The sequence below is a fragment of the Panicum virgatum genome, chromosome 9N (assembly GCF_016808335.1).
Source record: "Panicum virgatum strain AP13 chromosome 9N, P.virgatum_v5, whole genome shotgun sequence".
Lineage (NCBI taxonomy): Eukaryota > Viridiplantae > Streptophyta > Magnoliopsida > Poales > Poaceae > Panicum > Panicum virgatum.
The window spans coordinates 67,129,295-67,150,585 of NC_053153.1; the positions used below are offsets into that span (position 1 = coordinate 67,129,295).

At 50.7% G+C, this 21,291-nt stretch overlaps 2 long non-coding RNA genes across 4 annotated transcripts; both read right to left on the reverse strand.

Moving 5' to 3' along the window:
* Positions 1–8,366: 8,366 nt before the first annotated feature.
* LOC120693006 lies at positions 8,367–8,914 on the reverse strand. The gene is made up of 2 exons (XR_005682815.1): positions 8,593–8,914; positions 8,367–8,495 (listed from the first exon to the last, which is right to left on the reverse strand). It is a non-coding gene; the product is annotated as an uncharacterized LOC120693006 (long non-coding RNA).
* A 148-nt stretch (positions 8,915–9,062) lies between these two features.
* Positions 9,063–13,643, reverse strand: LOC120693007. 3 transcript variants are annotated; one of them, XR_005682818.1, is made up of 4 exons: positions 13,338–13,643; positions 13,162–13,262; positions 12,829–12,903; positions 9,063–12,656 (listed from the first exon to the last, which is right to left on the reverse strand). It is a non-coding gene; the product is annotated as an uncharacterized LOC120693007 (long non-coding RNA). The 3 variants fall into 3 exon arrangements; XR_005682817.1 differs by having other exon boundaries at positions 13,149–13,262; XR_005682816.1 differs by lacking the exon at positions 13,338–13,643 and having other exon boundaries at positions 13,149–13,322.
* Positions 13,644–21,291: the final 7,648 nt, after the last annotated feature.

Below are 21,291 nucleotides of genomic sequence, written 5' to 3' on the forward strand. Positions count from 1 at the left end.
GACGCTGGGCCACCGGCACCGCCCCGACCGGTCTCCTCGGCATCGTCAGCCTGAGCGGCTGCTTCAACACCGCTCTGGCCGGCGCCGCCCTCCTCCTGTACTCGGGCTTGCTGGGCCGCCTGGGCCCCTCGGGCTACGGCCGCCCGCAGCTCCGCCGCCTCCGCCACGAGGTCCACGGCAGGCAGGGGCTGCGGCGCCGTGTGCGGCGTGCTGCGTTCCCCGGTCTTGAGAGCCTTAGCCGGGGCAAGCTGCACCGCATCCTTGGCGACGGCCACATGGCTGGAAATAAAGGAACACAAGTTGAGGACAACAGGATCGAGAAATCCACCAAACACGCAACAAAAACGAAACCCAAGTTTACTTACCTGGATCGAGCACTCATGCTCCGCTTCCTCGTGGCGCTTCTTCAGGCCCGAGGCACCATGCCGCCCCTCGAAGACTGCCCCGAGGGCGCCCCCCTCGTGTCGGCCTAGTGACTCGAGGCTGCCAGCACGGACGACTCCACGCCCGCCGCAGCCTCGTCGCCGCGGATCAGCACCTGGGGCGCGGGTGTCTCCTCACCGGCTACCGGAGGCGACGGCAACCGCTCCACACCCCCGAGGGATGGGCCCGCCGAGGACTCTGCCTCGGCCCTTGTCTCCTCCGGCACCGCCGGTGCCCCTTCGTCATCCTCCCACTCATAGCTCGGTGGGGGGCTCGCACCCGCTGCCGCCTCGTTTCCCCCCAGAGAGTGGTCCTCGGCATCCGAGGTCTCCTCCTCGTCCTCCTCCGAGGACTCGGGCGTGACGGGCCGCGGTTTCCTCTCCGCGTGAGCGAGCTTGCACGTCTTGTCGTGCTTCGCCTTCCTCTTCCTCCTCTCGACCTTTGCCTCTGCCGCGTCCTTTTGCCTTTTCATCTTCTCCGCGTGGAGGCGGTTGATCAGGCGTTGTTCCGGGACCGGGGGCTTCGAGGTGCCGCACCTCAACCCCTGCAAAGCACGACCGAGATGGGCTCAGGAAAAGGGGGCTACACAACACACACCGGATTCGAAGTCAAAACTTACCAGAGAAATGTACCCCGTCTCGGGGCGCATCTTGATCCTCCAAAGATCCTCGGGGTCCTAGGGGAACTCCGCCACCGCGTACTTTGCCCTCCGGGCGGCGGTGGTGTGGGAAAGCAGCTTGTACGATGTCCTCGAGCCCTCCACCTGGCTCCCGGGGGTGAGCTGGAAGATCGGCAGGGCCCTTTCCACGAGCGGGATCACCCTCTGCCAGTGGAAGTTTGCGATGACGGCCGCTGCCGTCAACCCCTTCCTCGCCAGATGCGCCAGCGCGTCAGTGAGGACTTCGAGCTTGTCTTGTTGTGCTGGGGGCGACACCCCCCAATTCCACTTCGGTGGCCGCTCCCGGAGCACCATGTTGGTGAATGCCGGGAGCGCGCCGCTGTAGTTCCGAAGATAGAACCACCCTCGGCTCCACCCGGCGTTGTTTGCCGTCATCTTGCTGTGGATGTAGAGGTTCCTCCGGGAGTGATGCACGGAACGTCAGGCCACCAGCGCGCGCGAACCGCCTCGGTTGGCCCCGCCCGCTCTCGATGAAAAGCTCGCCGCGGAACAGGTGGATCCAGAGATCCCAGTGCACTTCTATCCCGAGGTACCCCTCGCAGACGGCGACGAAGACCGCCACCTGCGAGATGGAGTTGGGGCTAAAGTTGTGCAGCTCCGCTCCATAATAATCGCACAGCGCCCGCATGAACCGGCTGACGGGGACGCCGAAGCCTCGCTCGTGAAGGCGCACGAAGCTCACGACATAGCCCTGCGGGGGCTTCGGCTCAGTCTCGTCCGGATGCGGGGAAATCCACGCCGGCGCCCCCGAGTCGGTGATCTGTGGCAGTAGCCGGTCGGCCACCAACTGCTCCAGAACCGCCACGGTGGCGGAGGATTTCCCCACGGTAATGGCTCCTGGATGTCCGACATCTCTCCGAGTCAAGGGGGGACAGGGGAATGAACACTCCGGGATGGCTAAGGTGCTCTCTCTCTCTCTCTTCCTCGCCTTCTTGTTCCTCCCTTTCGCTCTTGGCTGCGGGCTCAGGATGCAGGGGAGGCGGAGAAGGCAAAGTGAGATGAAGGCAAACAGCCAGGTGAGCCCAAACATCCCCATTCTTTTCGTTTTTTATTCACCACGATGGGCGGGTCCTCCACCTCAGGCCGAATCTGCCGCATTGAATGCGGTAAATTTCGCTGTCGCTGACGGCTGGGTCCCGCGACCGCAGAGTCTCCCACGCGCACACGCAGCAATAACTGCGGCACGGTAACCGGCGGGCACGGCGCGACTGTTACACTATCCCATCCGTCAGCCGCCGCCCACGCCGCTTCATCTACCCGAGGCTGCCGCTTGAAAAGGCTTGCCCGCACCGCACCGCACGAATCGGGCCACGTCGCCTACCACCAGCGGAAGACCCGCGCGCGTGACTCGTGACTCTGCGTTGTTTTCGAATCAAGACGGAATATTCCTTCAGGGGTCCCTTTACCCTCGAAGGAATCGCATTTCAAGGCCTTACTGATCAGGGGTCCGAAGCCTGGCCCTTCGGAGGTTCGACAGGCGCCCCAGATCACCAGAGTCAGGGACTGCAGGGATGTGCCATACAAGCCACCCTCGAACGCGGAGTTCAAGACATCCTACGCAGTGTTCAAGGCCAGTCGAGGGTGCCTAGAAGGGGGATCCCATCGAGGGAGAGCATCGAGCCCTCGGACCCTATCGAATGGGTCCGAGCCCCGCCTAGCGAACCCTCGCGAGCGCTCTATGAGACGTGTCCAAGGACCACGAGCCGACCCCTATCGAACAGGGCACGGACGTCCACTTGAACTACCCGCTAACAGCTCACCGAAGCAGCCATTGCTCGCGGCCCGGGCATGGGTAGCATGGTGCGCTTCACCCCTCCTCCCTGTGGAAGGGCGACGAGGGTCGTAATCAAAGTCGAGGGTTCCCCTGAACGCCTTCACACAGGCCTGGGCTCGGGGGCACCTCGCACGCCACGGTTCCGATCACACCCTCGAATAAGCCGACGACCGTCAACTACGAAGCTCCACGTGTGTAATCAAATCCTTCGCTATTAACGTACGCTCCCCTGATGATTAAGCTGAACGACGGGTCGCTGTACCAGCACAGAGAATGCCGAGGGCGGCTGAAAGAGTGTCGTTGCCGGCTGAAAAAAGACGCTGGACGGCCACCCCGGCGAGGCAACCCAGTGGGACAACGTTTATAGCCCTTGGACAAGCACAAACTCTCCTCCAAAGCCTCAGGGGCTACACCCGCGTGTGCGCTGACGCAACCCCGCGAAGGAGACTTCACACATATTCGAGGCCTGTAACCCTCTGTATGCCCCTATACCCTCGATCATACTCCCCGTAAAAAATAAAAGGGGACTTCATTGCTCAAATGTAAATAAAGATTACAAAGGGTTACAGCCGCGAGGCCGTCGAAAGATACAAACACATTGCCACCTACGTGGCAATTTTCCCTGTCTTGGGGAGGAACGAGTGACGAAGAAAGGCACTGAGCCCCTGGCTGACGCAACGGCCAGGCTGACGCACTGTGGAACCTGCGACGCAGGACAAGACGCGCTCAGCACAGTCCCCGTTACAATTCTGCCAACTCCGGTTGACCGGGCTCCACCTCATCATACGTATGGCCCCGGGCCCATCTTCTGCTGAGGGGGAGGTCCGGTGTCGCCACGGACCTCTCGAAGAGGGACGCCCGTCACCGTAGCCAAAGCCCCGGACCCCCCTCGAGGGGTCCGGGACTTCCACGTGCCTTCTGGACCTCCTAACGTGCACACCAGTACTCCGACCAAGGGGTCCGGGACCGCCGCGTGCCCCACCGCCACTGGAGCACACAAGACTTTGACCTGCGGGGCCCGCAGAATGCCACCACTGGAGTACGCCCTACAGCGACAGCCACGCCGTCTACAGGAGCTGGCAGGACACCGGCGCGATCTCCGTGGGACGAAGGACGATATCCAGGACGACCGCCTCGCCGGTCGCCATGCCCCACAGTGTACTTTCTACAGTATTCGACCACTGTACCCCGCGGTTCGGGGGAAAACGATGACTTCCACGCCCCCACTCATGTGCGCCGCCCCTCCTTGTGACTATAAAAGGAGGAGGCGGGCCTCCTTTAGAAGGGACGCCGACACGCTTCCAGACGTGATCCATCATCACTTACGCTCCGGCATCCCTATTCGCCACGTTCAATCCCTCTTCTAGCAGAGACTTGGGAGCCTTCCTCCCTCTCTCGCCTCGCTTGTATCCCCTACTACAAGCACTCTGGGTGCAAGATAATACAGTGCCCTCGCACACCCCCTTTGCAGGACGTACGGCCCCGCGGCCGGAACCAGGATAAATCGTGCGTTACTGTGTTGCCTCTTGCATCATCATCTGGGATGAAGAAACACGCAGTATTTACTAGTTGGGATCCGGGCCCCCGGGTCGGGACACCGACAGATGATGACAACAACAAAGGCACGAGGGAGAACAACAAAGCACCAGGCACACAACAAGGCGCAACTAATGGCAAAGAGGCCAAAGAGTCTAGAAACAAAAGTGATGCACCGGTGTTACCTGGGGGGAACTCTAATATTGCTACTCATAGGCGTAACATCCTGGTGAGCAAGGGAGCTGCCATCCGGATTATAGCACCGGCACAGCAGAACAAGCGTCCTATTTATCGTATACAAGATCCTGGTTCAGATGGCTTGCTGGTAGCAAATAGTGGCACGTCTACCATGGTCGACGAGGCACTTGGTGATAACACTGCTGCTGTCACAAATGCTGAGGCCAATGGTAAAGATTTACTGCAAGAGGGTGGCGTGCACATGGAGAATCAGGAGCTAGGTCTTAAGCTGGGCCTTGATGAGGGGGTTGCTCCAATGGGGGAGCATGGTGAAGAATCAGAGCTGGACGGTGAAGAATCAGAGCTGTACAGTGATGAAGTTGAGCGTGAACTGGAGCGCTTTGGAATGTCCGACGTGGAAAGCGCGGCGCCGTCGGTTGATGAACTGGCGGCCATCTCGGAGGCATCGCCAGTCCAAGCCATGGCGCGCAGGAGCAAGCGCCAAGCGGAGACAGCGGACGAGGTGTGCCTCGACAAGGCTGAAAAGCTCAAGGCATCACGCCTCGAAGGTGACACCAAACATCCCAACTCTTTTCTAAATTTTTCAGATGACCTTATTACTTCCAACTACAGTAGTATTGGTATTTCCCTAAGAGTTGATTTTACTAGTGTAAAAGGGTCGATAGATCATTTGAAAAAAATAGAATTGGATAGGATGCTTGAGTTACACGTTGTTGATAAAAAAACTAATGTGTTAGAAAAAGAGGAAAAGGAATTGGCTGAGGAAGAGGAGTTGGATAGATTTATTCTTAATCACTTGTGTGGGGAAATTATGGAGGAGGTAATGGATTTGGGCAATGATCAAGTAGATCTTATTGCTTCAAAAACAAAACTAAAATCCAAAAAGAGTAAGAAAGACCAAGGAATCCATATTCCAAACTCTGTATAATGAAAGGAGTTTTTTGGAACAGTGATGGGTTTAAAGACCCAAAAAAACACAAATTCATCTCAGATCCCACGAAAGAGCATAACCTCAGTTTCATCGCTATATCGGAAACTGGAAGGAAGAACTTTACATCCCCTTTTCTTAAAAATTTGTGTGCTGGATGAGATTTTCTATGGCATGTTAAGGAGCCTAGAGGACGCTCAGGAGGGATTCTCTTAGGAATTGATCTTAACTTCTATGACATAGGAGCTATAGATGAGGGCGATCACTATGTTAAATTCCATTTGTGCACCAAAATGGATGGCTTCAAATGGGCTTTGGTGGTGGTCTATGGTCCAGCACAAAACAATTCGAAAGAACAGTTTTTAACAGAGTTAGTTAACATGTGTAGTCATGAAAAGTTACCTATCCTTGTGGGTGGTGACTTTAATATTTTAAGAACTCCGTACGACAAAAATAATGACAATTTTGACAGCCGCTGGCCCTTCTTGTTTAATGCAATTATTGATGGCTTAAACTTAAGGGAACTAGAAATGTCCGGATGAAAATACACATGGGCTAACTCTTTACCAAACCCTACTTATGAAAAATTGGACAGAATTTTAATGGCCACAGAATGGGAACAGAAGTTTCCCCTATCCACTGTGATTGCCTTGTCTAGGGATATATCAGACCACACGCCTTTACTGCAAAATACGGGAGTAGCATCATCTGATAGTAATCAACCAACATTTAAATTTGAACTAGGTTGGTTGCTCAGAGATGGCTTTATGGACATGGTAAAGAAAGTGTGGTCTGAAGAAGATACAGGCTCTGCACCCATGGAAAAATGGCAAGCTAAAATTAGGAGGCTTCGGCAGTTCCTTCGGGGATGGGCAAAAAATGTAAGTGGGGCAAACAAAAAAGAAAAGAAAGACATACTTGATGCTCTTGATGAGATGGATAAAAAAGCAGAACATTCTTTTCTATCTACACGTGAAATTGATGTTAAACAATGCTTGAAGAACCGCATAGCACAACTTCTACGTGAAGAGGAAATTAAATGGTATCAAAGGGCAAAAACAAAGGATTTATTAGAAGGCGATTCTAATGCAAAATATTTCCAACTTATTGCTAATGGAAAACATAGGAAGACTATAATATTTCAAATTCATGATGGGAATCAGGTAATAAGTGGTGACAGAGATCTAAAAAAGTTTATCACCACATATTACAAAGGTCTTTTCGGTCCTCCAGAAGAAAATAATTTTCGACTGGACGAGACGCGTAAGGATGATATCCCACAACTGACAGATCTAGAAAATGAAGCTCTTGTTGAACGGTTTACACAAGAGGAAGTGAGAAAAGCTATCTTTCAAATGGAGCATAATAAAGCACCTGGGCCGGATGGTTTCCCTGCTGAATTCTATCAGGCCTTTTGGGGTACAATAAAGGATGATTTAATTGCTTTATTTGAGGATTTCCACAATGGTACACTTCCCCTTTTTAACCTCAACTTCGGCACAATAATCTTGTTGCCCAAATGTAAAGAAGCTAGTAGAATTCAGCAATACAGACCAATATGTTTGCTGAATGTTAGCTTTAAAATCTTTACAAAAGTAGCTACAAACAGAATCACCACAGTTGCACAAAAGGTTATCAGTCCTACACAAACAACTTTTCTACATGGTAGAAACATCATGGAAGGTGTCGTGATTTTGCATGAAACCATCCACGAGTTGCACAAGACAAAAAAGTTCTTTAAATAGACATGGTAATTCTTGCTGTAAATATGGAGGTGACACACTTGCGCACCGTTTAATATATATAGACCAAAAACCTGAGAAGAAATATCGATAAACATAAGATGAAAGCTTGAAAATAGTGATTATTTTTACCCAGGAAACATTTGTACAGCTTGATAGTGGTATGGGCTCGATAAGAAAGTAGTACTCCTGGAGTATGTAGCAGTGGGGGGCGTGCCTAGTTTACGGTCGCCCGTTGGGATTCGACGGTGCGGTCGATTCTCTGACCAGCGCACCTTTCCATTTCAAGTAAGAAATTATATTTCTTTCTTTCTCTTTTCGGAATACAGATTCCCGCCGCTTCTTTCCTTTTCTTTTCGGGAAACAGGTTCCGCCGCATGCGAGAAGACTAATGGCGCCCCACTCCATCTCTTTCAGGAATCTTTTTTTTTCCGGGATGTGAGATAATAGGGTGCAAATATTGGGTGGGGGAGTCAAAATAAAACTAAGTTTTAGAGTTACAATTAAAGAATTTGGAACAGTAAAAACAAGTAAAAATATATAATTTACGAAATTGACCTCGACAAAATTTACATGTTGTAAAAAAAGGAAAAGTTTGATATAAAAATTTTTGACATGACAAAATTTATAGACAATAGAGTATTGAACAATTTTGTGGGAAAAAATTATACATAAAAAAATAAATTTAAAATTAACAAAATTGAACCCGGCAAACTTTACATGTTCGAAAAGAAGGAAAAAGGTTTGACATGAAAATTTCTTACATGAAAAAATTTATAGATAATATAGTATTGAACAATTTTGTGGGAAAACCTTGTCCGCGAAAAAAGATTGGAAGAAAATGAATTTGAGAAAAAAAAACTTTACTACATGAACATCTTTAAAAAAATTGAGGACAAGTTTACTTCATCAACAAAACAACAAACAATTGGAAAAAATAGAATGATCGAACAAAAAAATGTACGCCACACCTTTACTGTCTCCATATATATATATATATATATATATATATATATATATATATATATATATATATATATATATATATATATATATATATATATATATAATAAAGGATTACAACTATTCAATAACCAACAGAATTTAGGTGCGCATAAAAAATAGAAATATTTTCTTCCTGCAAACTTTTTTTTGACGTTACTTAGTGGTCTAACAACGCAATGATGCCTGTTTGGAAATCTTCAAGTATGGCTCCTACAAAAAAAAAGTTGCAAAATATAAGATACGTAAAATATATGATATTTGAATTTGGTGAACTAACGGATGGGTATAGGCTAGGGTGGTGGGGTACCTTCTGGTCCCTGCAATGTTGTTCTCCAGAATTACACCCTGGTTTATAGAGATAGAAATAAAATTTAATTAAAAGAAATGATGAAGAAGGTGAAGACATAGGACTCGCTGATAGCCTCAGGAGATCCAGGAAGCCACTCAGTATCCTTCACAAGTACTTCTTCAACAAAGTTGTCGACGTCAAAATGAGTCAGACCTCTGCAAGCATTATGTTACAGATTGAAAAAATAAGAAGCAGTTGGCTTTAAAAGCCTAAACAAGCTTATTAGTTAGAAGGCTTTGTATCTGATCATATCTGGAAAGATCAACACATCTCCATTAGATGACTCGGTGCCATCTTTTCCTTCACAGATGGTCAATTTGGTCTGTGGCATGGTAGAATATACCAGTCATTAGCAATAAACAAAATTATTAGCAAAAACCTGCTGAATTCAATTACAACCTTTTCCTGGTAGCGAACTTTTTTTTAAAAAAAAACAAAGAACATATAGAGTTAGAGAATAAAAACTAAACCAGAACGAAAATCTAGACTCACAGAGCTCACTAGTGTTCAAGTGAATTCCTGGGCCATGTCCAAAAATGCTCAAAGCACATTTCAGGTGTCCTACGGATACTACTAAAACACGATTCATGACAAGGATCCAGAAGGAACCATAAAATCAGCAAATAACCATACGGAGGGGCCATATAAGTTTCATGTGCAAATACATTTTAAATTTTAGGATCTGAATACCAAAACGGATACAAAACATGTAAGCACCATCCAAATTGGCAGATGGGTGTGTTAAATCAAATAATTCATGGGCACTTGTGTCCAGTTAACCAAAACCAGAACATATAAATTGAAAGCAAAAGCGCCAAACTGCAAGTCTGCAACTAATCTAGACTCGCAAAGCCCAATAGCACAAAGTCAATCCTATGCCAAGCTCAAACCCCAAGCCACGATTCAGATACCGAACAGAATATACTAATATATCAATAAGAGCCAATCTTCATCAATTCCCTAGCTACAAATGAGGCGAAAAGAACTAAGGCCTTCTAGATGCAGACAATAAATTGCACTTAGAACTGGCATAAAGCATCAAAATATCAACATCGCTAAGCTACATGAAGATAGATCCATCCAGATTGTATGGCTAGTTCACAAACGAAATCATAATAACAAGCAAACAACACATCTGCCAAAGCACTAATCAAATCGACTCATCAGTGAGCAAGGACTGTAAAACCCCCACATGAACTAGCCTTGCTGTATGCAGACAAAGTCATAAACGAAACTACAATAAATCACCTGATAGCTCGAGCTAGTTGAACACTTGACAAAACTACAAAGCACATGGTGACGAAGTCAAACCTTAAAACCCAGACAACCCTAACTGGTTGGGCCGAGTATGGTAGGATGACGTGATTGGCCCTAATCAGTTGGGCCGAGCATAGCAGGATGACGTGACTGGCCCTAATCAGTTGGGCCGAGTATGACAGGTTGACGTGACGGACCCTAATCAGTTGGACCGAGTATGGCTGGTTGATAATGATTGGCCCTAATCAGTTAGGCCATGTATGACCGGAGAACGTGATTGACCCTAATCAGTTGGGACATGTATGGCAAGTCAACACTAAAACCCAAGTATGACAGGATATGGTGACTGAGTCGAACACTAAAACCCAGACAACCCTAACTCGTTGGGCTGAGTATAGTATGATAATGTGATTGGCCCTAATCAGTTGGGCCGAGTATGACAGGATGACGTGACTGACCCTAATCAATTGGGCCGAGTATGGTAGGTGGACGTTACTGACCCTAATCAGTTGAGCCAATTATGGCAAGTCAACCTTTATATATACTAAAATCAAGACATATGGTGACGAAGTCGAACCCTAAAAACCCAAACAACCCTAACTGGTTGGGCCGAGTATGGTAGGATGACGTGATTGGCCCTAATCAGTTGGGCTGAGTATGGCAAGTTGATGTGACTGGCCCTAATCAGTTGGGCCGAGTAGGGCAGGTTGACGTGACGGACCCTAATCAGTTGGAATGAGTATGGCTGGTTGATAATGATTGGCCCTAATCAGTTGCGCCGTGTATGGCCGGAGAACGTGATTGGCCCTAATCAGTTGGGACAAGTATGGCAAGTCAATACTAAAACCCAAGTATGACAGGATATGATGATTGAGTCGAACACTAAAACCCAGACAACCCTAACTCGTTGGGCTGAGTATAGTAGGATAATGTGATTGGCCCTAATCAGTTGGGCCGAGTATGACAGGATGACATGACTAACCCTAATCAATTGGGCCGAGTATGGTAGGTGGACGTTACTGACCCTAATCAGTTGAGCCAATTATGGCAAGTCAACCTTCAAATATACTAAAAATCAAGACATATGGTAATGAAGTCGAACCCTAAAAACCCTAACTGGTTGGGCCGAGTATGGTAGGATGACGTGATTGGCCCTAATCAGTTGGGCTGAGTATGGCAGGATGACGTGACTGGCCCTAATCAGTTGGGCCGAGTATGGCAGGTTGACGTGACGGACCCTAATCAGTTGGAACGAGTATGCCACCTGGAAGCTTTACAGACTTGGATCTGGAATCATAATGTTTTGCCAGCCAAATTACTAGATTGTTTGGGATGGATGAGCAGCTAAGAGCAAGTAATGACCCAAATCCACAGGATGTAACAATCTCTTTCTGAACTTTTGACAGTCTACCAACAAGTCTAGTCATCTTCGCAAGTGAGAATTGTAGCTAAATTTCTGCAAACGATAAATATAGGCAAAAAGAATTTTATGTTAAGCTGAGAATAAAAAAATGTATCAGAAAACTTTATGAGGCAGAAAAAAGATTTCAAAATGAAAAGATTATGCATAGTAAAAATATTTATCATAATAAGTTCTATCCGCAAACAAAAACTCAGAAGAAAAAGAATAGGAAAAAAATATTTTCAAACTTGCATAAAGTTTAAGATAATAAAAATATTTATCATGGTCACTACTGAAAAAATGCTTCTGAGAAAAGAATAAAATATTTTTCATAAAATTTTGGAATGAAAAAATTTAAGAGAAAAAATATTTATCATAAATTTTTTGAATAAAAAAACTTATATAGGAGAAAAAATGAATTCAATTCAATTATATAGGGAAAAAATAAAATTTAAGTAATATTGTCAGAGCTGGGTTGTATTTTGAGAAACAAAAAAATGAATTCAATTATATAGGAGAAAAAAAATAAATTTAAGTAATATGCAAAAAAAACCTGAATATGGTTTTTGTTGGAATGAGCCTCAGAATAATATGCAATTGCTTTGTCATGATACTAGTAGATTTAAATTTTGGTGCATAAAAAAAATGAGTAGAAAGAAAAATGTCCATTGAACTATACTCATCAGAAAGAACTTGTTCATAGAAAAAAATTATAGCTGCAAAACTTTTGAGACACTTCTATGGTGCTGAAAATGCTAAGAAAACTTCTGCCCTTGCATACAGAACTTGTCCATAAAAAAATTAACTGACGCGAGAGACAAAATTTTGTTGCAAAGAAATAAATTATGTTGAAGGTGTGAGAAAAAGTTTAGTGGAGAAACTTTTTGATGAAAAATTTACCAAATACAAAAGTTGAACATGGATGGTATAAAAGTTTGTGTGAACAGAAGCAAAAATTTTTGTCATTGTCGAAGTGATAACATAGTACCGTATAACTTTTACATGAAAACTTTTTACAGGGGGAATTTTGGTAGATGAAAAAGCTTTTTGTGATGATATAAAAGGTGAAAAAAATTGGTCAAAAGTTATCAACCAAAAAAAAAAGATGGCCGCCAGATACAGAACATATCCATATAAAAAATTAACTAACACATAAAAAAACTTTACTGCTAAGGTCTCTGATATAAACCTTGTTATAAATTTATTGCTAAGGTCTCCTAAGGCCATATGTAGCGGCATGAAAAAACAAAAACAAAAATAACAGCAGTTGTTGATGGGGGGCACATACTGAACATCCTTCCAAATTCATTGGCACTGCCGCTCTTGAAGAGCCGCCATCACAGGTGCTTGTGTGTTCATCTTCCTGAGAACATAAAGGTACAAAAAAAATGTGGAGGAGGGGGGGAGGTGTTACATTACTTACTTGGTCCCGGTAAAAAAAATCATGCACACAACATAAAAGGAACAATCTGATTATTCAGAAGTAATGGAAAAAGGCGCATGGGGAGATAAAATGGTGAAAAAGATATACTAACTCTGGAGGTTTGCTTCGATCTTTTAGCTTCATTACTTGACCGGACACCTTCCGAATTAGTATTGTCATCCATCTACTGTACAAAAAAGAAAATGAAAAAAGGTTTGTCTATAGCTATTAGAAAAAAAAGGTATATACTCATTCAGAAAAACTAGTGACATCTATTACTAGATTCATAAAAAAGGTGTTTGAAACCCTCTAGATCTCTGCATCCCTATTCAAATACTTGGACATTCAAAGTTCAATGATCTGTGAAGATAATACAGCTACCAGAATATAACTGAAAATAAAAACTGATATGGATTGGCTATGTTTGACTACCATGAATCCGTACCGACGATACTGGTGCTCTACTTTTTATATGCAGTCTAACTTGATCTGTAACACCCCCACCCCCTACAGTAGATACGAATAGCCGCGAAACCAGAATCACACCTGAAAAAAAAACAAAAAAACACCCAAATCTCTTATCAACAAAAAAAGGAAAAAAATAAGAAAAAACGCCGTTACCCCCGTGAAGCTCGCCGCCGCCGCTAGGGGCGAGCGCCCGGGGAGGTCCCTGCCGCCGCTGTCACGGCTCCCTTGAAAGGCCGTCGCGCCTCCTGAGGAAGGCCGGTGTCGCGCCGCACCGCTCGCGGAGCTCCACCAACTGGAGACGCCGCCGCCGCCGCTCGAGAATCCTGCCGTCGCGCCGCACCTCCCCTGCCGCTAGCGCTCCGCACCGCTCGCTCCTGGGGCCGAAGCTCGCGGAGCTTCCCTAGGATTCAGATCTGAAGCAAAAAGAGAGAGATGAAGGGGAGAAAAAAAAAGAAAGGAGAAGAAGCGCTCGGTGCTTTGAATGAGGACGACGGATGGATGAAGCTAGTAATAAGTGATGAATTGATGTGGCTGTGGGACCTACCCACGTGAGTAGTCAAATCGACCATGAGAAGCCGAACACCCGGTCACCCGTAGAACCAGCTTTGCGAGCAGTGGGCCTGATCCCAGGAAACATCTTTTTCCCAGGAGTATGTAAGGCCGTGTTTAGTTTTTTACATGTAAAAATTTTGCGTTGAAATTTTGTTAATTTGAAGTACTAAATAAAGTCTATTTACAAAACTTTTTTCACAGATGGATTGTAAATTGCAAGACGAATCTAATGATGCTAATTAATTCATGATTAATTCATGATTAATGGATGGGTACTGTAGTATCATTGTTGCAAATCATGGATTAAGTAGGCTCATTAGATTCATCTCGCGATTTACAGTCCATTCATGCAAAAAATTTTGTAAATAAACTTCATTTAATATTCCATGCATGTGTAAAAACATTCGATGTGACGTTTACGGATAAAGATCTAAACAATACCTAAATTAACCTGGTCTGTTGCGGTTACTGCAGACGTGGTAGCGGAGGAGACATCCTCGGCCGAGGTATGAACCAAGTGGGAATTACCATGGGGCTCATCAGCTCGTCGACAAACGTGGCGCAGTCGCTCTGGAAGCTGTACCTGTACAGAAGTATGCGACCAAGAGGCTGCTCCTCTCTCGCCTTGTTCGCGCGCCGGAGGAAGAAGTAGGCGCACCCGCCTGTCACCTCCGCGCTGCCTGTGAACTCCCGAGCATCCATGGCGAAGCTGCTCCTGATGCCGAGGAAGAGGCAGAGATGGTCAGTGTCACCGCGACTGCGCCACCCGTCGTCCTCGGCCCGCATCGCGTGGAATCGGACGGACACCAAGTTCGGCCTCGGCCGCAAGACGACATCGACGCAGAGGAGCTCGCACGAATCTGTTGCTCCCACGAGGCCGCGGCGGCAGCTCCGCGACGCGGCACGCGGCTCCGGGGACAACCGCGGACGACCACAGCGCCGCGGCGCGGCGTTCGTCATCGTCCAACTCCAAGCGCCACCCCACCGCGTAGGGCACGTACACTTCCTCCCAGCTGGGCTCGCCGGGCCGCATCTGGATGGCCGCAAAGGAATAATCCTCCCGGTGCCGGAGAGTGTGGAACACGACGGCGCCGTTGCTCGAGACGACGGCGCCGCTGGCGCTTCCCCACCTGATGTCGCGCCGGGACTTGCTCTGGGGCACCGGAGGCAACGAGGCGGCGTCGTGCCCGTCGAGCGGGTTGACGAGCGCGGCCGTTCGGCCCTCGTCGGGGACGGCGAGGACGCGGCCGCCGGAGGCGTCGGATCCCTTTATCGACGTGCCTCCGATGGCGGGGAGGGGCAGGAGGTGCCGAGTCCTCCTCGTCGAGAAGGGCGAGCAGAGGAGCACGCGGGGGTCGTCGATCGACGAGTCGTACGCCTCGATGATCCACGGGAGGAAGCTAGGCGCGCGGGCCGGCGGCAGAGCCTCGTGCCACGGCCTGCACGCGGCGCGGAAGCGGACGAAGTCGCCGGCGTCGTGCAGGCAGGGCGATGAGGGGTCGTCTTCGTGTCCGCCGCTTAACTTTAGCACCGGCAGCTTTGCCGGAGCTCCTTGCGGCGGGCGTGAAGAAGGTCGAGGAGGAGGAGAGGACTATGGCTGAGGAGCGTTTTTCTCGGGCCATAGAGATCACACACCTCTCATCGCCGGTAACCAGGCCGCACGTTCATGGAGTCGAAGATAGAATCGGCACGCGTTTCTGGGCGCGTGGGAGTGATCCTGAGTTGGAGGAGGAAACTGACGAGGAGAGCGAGCAGGAGGACGACTGTGAGTCCGTTTCGTCGCCGGAGTTCATCCGAAGGGCGATGGAATTGGGCTTCACGGTGCCAGAACTTCTGCAGGCTGAAAACGAGATGCCATCGCCGACCAGTCAAGTACCTATCGTGGAGGGGTCCATTGCAGCGAAGATCCTCAACACGATGGTTAAGCATGCTTCATCAAAACCTGCCCGACGGCCATGGCGGGGACCTCTGCCGCCACCACGGGTATCCCCGAAGCGAACATTGGGAGATGCCATCGAGGCAGCAACGGTATGTCCTGGTTCTTCTTCTCGTTCATGGATTTCTGGTTCCTCTCCAACAGCTTCTACCGGCCGATCTCGGCGATCGCCGGAGACGGCGCAGGTGAATAACTCGCGATCCTTGTTTTTCGGATCTGGGCATTCAAGGAAATTTTCAAAATTCAAAAATAATCCGATTCTGGGGTCTGGTGTTGGCCCATCTGATTTGGATTTTCCTTTCAAAGCATGCACAAAAAGAATGGGCCGTCAGATTTTAATCTTGGGCCCAGATGTACCCTACTGTCCTACTGCTGGCCTGGTTTCCCTTTTTGCAAGAACAGGCACAGGTGGAAAAAACCCTAGAGCACCACACGCTCGTTCACGTTTCGTCGCCGCCTCGTCCTACGTCGAGGTCGCTCGTCGAACCATGGAGAACGGTGGTGCGCAGGGGGGATCTCATGGGAACCAGCTGCGAAGTGGTGGCGCACACCGCGGCAACGGCCGCGGACAAGGCGGCATGGTTGGCCGCGGTGGCGGCGGCTTTCACGCCACTAACCAGGGCTTTCACCCTGGCTACGGTGGTGGTGGTCGTGGCTATTCGGGCCGTGGCGGCGGCGGTCGAGGACGTCACGACGGCAGCAACTTCGGAGGTCGTGGAAGGGGAGGCGCTAGTGGTCGCCGCGGCCACGGTTATGGCCAAGCCCATGGCGGTCACCTAGGCTCTGGAGACCAGCAGATCGAGGATGCACTTAGGGGACAACCTATTGTTTCCCAACGTGCATGGCAACGGGACACAAACCCCAACGCTACCTACTGATGTTGCTGCTCTTCTTCAACAAGCTCTTGCATCTATTCACCAGGGAGCACACCTGCCTCCAGTTAAGGACAACGTCAATGCCATGGCGAAAACAACCAAGCCAAAGGAGGGTAACGATGCTTCTGAACTGGTGCCAATTCACAAGATGTCTAAAGCAACTCTGTCAAATGAGGCACCTGAATCATCTGCCCAAGCGGCAACTAGAGATAGCAGTGGCAAAACGCCGTACTGCTATCGATGTCTCACAAAAGGCCATGTTCGAGAGGATTGTGATGCTGAGATGTATTGTGATATATGTGATTGCATTGAGCACTTCACATCCAGATGCCCAAAATTCCGTGGAGATAAGCCATGTGCTATACCCTGTGGGTATGCAGTAGAGGGATTGAGTTTCTATCATATCCCACAATCAGTTACACCACAACAGAGAAGTGATCCAAGGGCAACAGTAATCAGAGTTACAGATGGTACACTAACCATTCCTAATGTAATTTCTAAGCTCGAACGGGTGATTCCTGGGAAGTGGAAGTGGAATGTTGAGAGTGGTGGTAATAGCAACACTTTCAAAACCTTGTTTCCATCAAAAACTGAACTGAAACGCATGGCAGAATGGGGAGTTGTGCAAACAAAGTTCAATAATGCAAAGCTCAAGATAGAGGAGCGACCTCTGGGAGATAAAGCCAAGTTTGCTTTGCCAAAAATTTGGGTGCAGTTCACTGGCCTACCCAATGATCTCCATGACTTCCTAACCATTTGGGCCATTGGCTCGATACTAGGAGTCACGAAGGCGGTCGACATGAGATTTACTAGACAGCATGCAGTTTGTCGCTTGCAGGTTCTAGTACTTGACCCCAATCTCATTCCACAATTTGTAGATATCGTTATAGGTGACTACTTATATGAACTACAATTCATGGTTGAGATTAATGGGGATGCTAATAATCCGGCACCAATGGACATGGATCACCATGGAAAAGAGGATGGTGTCAGGTACCACAATTAGGGACACCCTAATTGGGGTACTCAGACCGCCTTAAAAACGCAAACACATGTTAAGCGACTGAGCCCATGAAGGCCCACGGCCTTCTTTCAAATCTGGAAGGAAGGAAATGACTCAAAGAAGCCCAGCACGCGGCCCATTCGCATCCCCCTCGAACCCGCGGGACAATCTCCGCCTCGCTCGAGGGTCCCCGTCGAGACCCCTCGACTGCGCCCTGCACCTCCGCCTCGCTCGAGGGTAGCGAACCCACCCTCGAGCGGGAAGCGCACCTCCGCCTCGCTCGAGGGTAACGAACTACCCTCGAGCGGGAAGCTCATCTCCGCCTCGCTCGAGGCTACCCCTCGGCACAAGGGACGAACGGCCCCGTCGCCCAACCGCTCGCCGTACGAAGGCATTGAATGCCCATCGCTTCTTCCACAGTGCTCAGGACAGACGGCGTCGGGCCGCCATTCCCACAGTAGTTGTGACAGGAGTCCCATCCATCACCTCCGGTCACTGCTCCGCCATCCCGGACGCTGTGGCGGCACTGTGGAACCTGCGACGCGGGACAAGACGCGCTCAGCACAGTCCCTGTTACTATTCTGCCAACTCCGGTTGACCGGACTCCACCTCATCATACGTATGGCACCGGGCTCATCTTCCGCTGAGTAGGAGGTCCGGTGTCGCCACGGACCCCTCGAAGAGGGACGCCCGTCACCGCAGCCGAAGGCCCGGAACCCCCTCGAGGGGTCCGGGACTTCCACGTGCATTCCGGACCTCCTAACGTGCACACCAGTACTCTGACCAAGGGGTCCGGGACCGCCGCGTGCCCCGCCGCCGCTGGAGCATGCAAGACTTTGACCTGCGGGGCCCGCAGAATGCCACCACTGGAGTACGCCCTACAGCGACAGCCACGCCGTCTACAGGAGCTGGCAGGACACCGGCGCGATCTTCGTGGGACGAAGGACGATATCCAGGACGACCGCCTCGCCGGTCGCCATGCCCACAGTGTACTTTCTACAGTATCCGACCACTGTACCCCGCGGTTCGGGGGAAAACGACGACTTCCACGCCCCCACTCATGTGCGCTGCCCCTCCTTGTGACTATAAAAGGAGGAGGCGGGCCTCCTTTAGAAGGGACGCCGAGACGCTTCCAGACGGGATCCATCATCACTTACGCTCCGGCATCCCTATTCACCACGTTCAACCCCTCTTCTAGCAGAGACTTGGGAGCCTTCCTCCCTCTCTCGCCTCGCTTGTATCCCCTACTACAAGCACTCCGGGTGCAAGATAATACAGTGCCCTCGCACACCCCCTTTGCTGGACGTACGGCCCCGTGGCCGGAACCAGGATAAATCGTGCGTTACTGTGTTGCCTCTTGCATCATCATCTGGGACGAGGAAACACGCAGCATTTACTAGTTGGGATCCGGGCCCCCGTGTCGGGACACCGACAGTTGGCGCGCCAGGTAGGGGATCGATGCGTGACATTTTTCTCTCTTGTTCCCATTTGATCTCCAGGGATGGCGGGCAGATCCAACCCATACCCTATGGGTGTTTCGGATCCGCTCCCAGCGGGATTCGTGATCTGGTTCGGGAGTCTCGAGTTCAGAGCAACCGGCAACGGTTACCTCATGCGGCTCCTCTCACCCAGACGCAACCCCATCACCCCGACTTCACCAGCCCGGCACAACAGGCGCTCGGGTCAGCGTTCGCGACAAGCATGCGCGGAGCGACGTCGCGCGGCACGCCACGGCTCCCCCACGTGGGTCGAGACTGGCATGTCGCAACTCTGCATCATGGCCAACGGGGCCACCATTTCGTCATCACGTGCCTCGGCGTCATCTGCGCCGGCACCATCACCTGCTGCGGCACCAGTGTCTCCCAGGGGGGGCTCGACCCCGCCTTTGCCCTTCCCCTTCGGGATGCGCAACACTGCCGCCCGCACCTACGCCTCTTCAATCAGCACTAACTTCACCGAGTATGAGGATCTGCCGGGACATCATCTTCTATCGATCCGCAATCTCATCGCATCGTCTCTCGACGAATCCTATCCCGAGATGGCGAGCTTGATCGCCGACGACATCAACTTCTTCATGAACAACTTCACGGCCAAGGAGGCCGAGGACTACTCCGGAGTCTGCGACCCCGACGCTCTTCGCTCGTTCCAGCTGGCGACGGCTTACTACCTCACCTGCTCCGAAGACTCCAGCGAGGGGGATTTCGATCCTTCCCGGGAGTGCTTCATGGTCCAACTCGCGGACGAGCAAAACGACAACGCCCCGAGCAATGACGGGGACGGCGGGGCGGACGCGCAGGCAAACCAACCGGTGGTCCTGCCTGCAGCCCCTTCCTCGTCAAGCTCGGCGGCGCGGCAAGCTCAGCTGGCGCAGCTCAAGGAGCTTCAAGCCAAGCTCGACGAGCAGCGTCAACAAACCCAGGAGCTGCGCGCCACACTCGAGCAGCAGCGTACCGCGCGTGGTGTACATGCCCAGGTGGCGGGACGTGTTGCCTGGGAGCGCATCCTGGCCGACGACAACGTCGACAAATCTCCGGAACTGAAGACGGCTGGCGAAAAACTCGTCGCTTCGGCCTATCTACTCCAAGCTATGCCCAAACCATCGACGCCTTCGGGCCGCAACCTGCGCCGCGAGGCACAGGAGCTCATCGAGCAAGCTGCCGTGCAGCAGGCCGAGAGTTCTGCGTTTCGTATGCACTTGAAAGCCCTGGAGCAGCCTGATGGGACTGCGCACCAGGACCGCGAGGTTTCTGTGCACACACCACCACCAGGGAAGAGCAAGGCAGCCGTTGCGCCTGGTACGAAGGCACCCTCGGTGCATGAGCGCATTGGCAGAGTTCCCGTAAGAGAGCGAATCCGTGACACGCGCGGGCATGTCGGCGACGGCGACGCCCGCAACATCATCGACGGCAGGAGGTACACCCCTCGACGGGGTGGATGCTTCGACCCCGAGCATGACAGGGATGAGTCACCGGAGCCTCCGGGAACCCGGGTGTTCAGCCGGGAAATCCGAACTGCATCTTTTCCCCCGCGCTTTCGACAACCCAACACCCTCGTCAAGTACTCGGGCGAGACCGACCCTGCTGTCTGGCTCAACGACTACCGCCTAGCGTGCCAACTACGCGGCGCGACAGAGGACGCGGTCATCATCCGCAACCTTCCTCTTCACCTTGCTGACGCCACACGAACATGGTTCGAGCATCTGCCTGCGGATCAGATCCACAACTGGGCCGACTTGGTCCAGATCTTCGTGGGCAATTTCCAGAGCACATACGTGCGCCTTGGGAACTCTTGGGACCTCAAAGGGTGTCTTCAGAAGCCCAACGAGTCCCTACACGATTACGTGCGGCGCTTCTCCAAGCAATGCACCGAGCTCCCCAGCGTCACCCACGTCGAGGTCATCAACGCCTTCCTCGAGGGTACGACGTGCAGGAACCTGGTGCATGAGCTCGCGAGAAGCCATCCGACCAACACCAACGAGCTGTTCAACGCTGCCACCAACTACGCCGCCGGCGAAGAGGCTGTTGGTAACATCTTCGACGACAAGCCAAGCAAGCGCAAGGACGATGCGCCCGCGGAGGGCAGCAACGTCAAGCCCAACGCCCTCGCTAAGAAACAGAAGCGGGGAAGGAAGGGAAAGAAGCCGGTCCCACCGAACCAGCACGGGTCGGGGCGGGCAGAGGACTCCGAGGAGGCCTTCGCTGCCACCCCGGATCGCAAAGGACCTCGAGGCCCCCCTCGAGG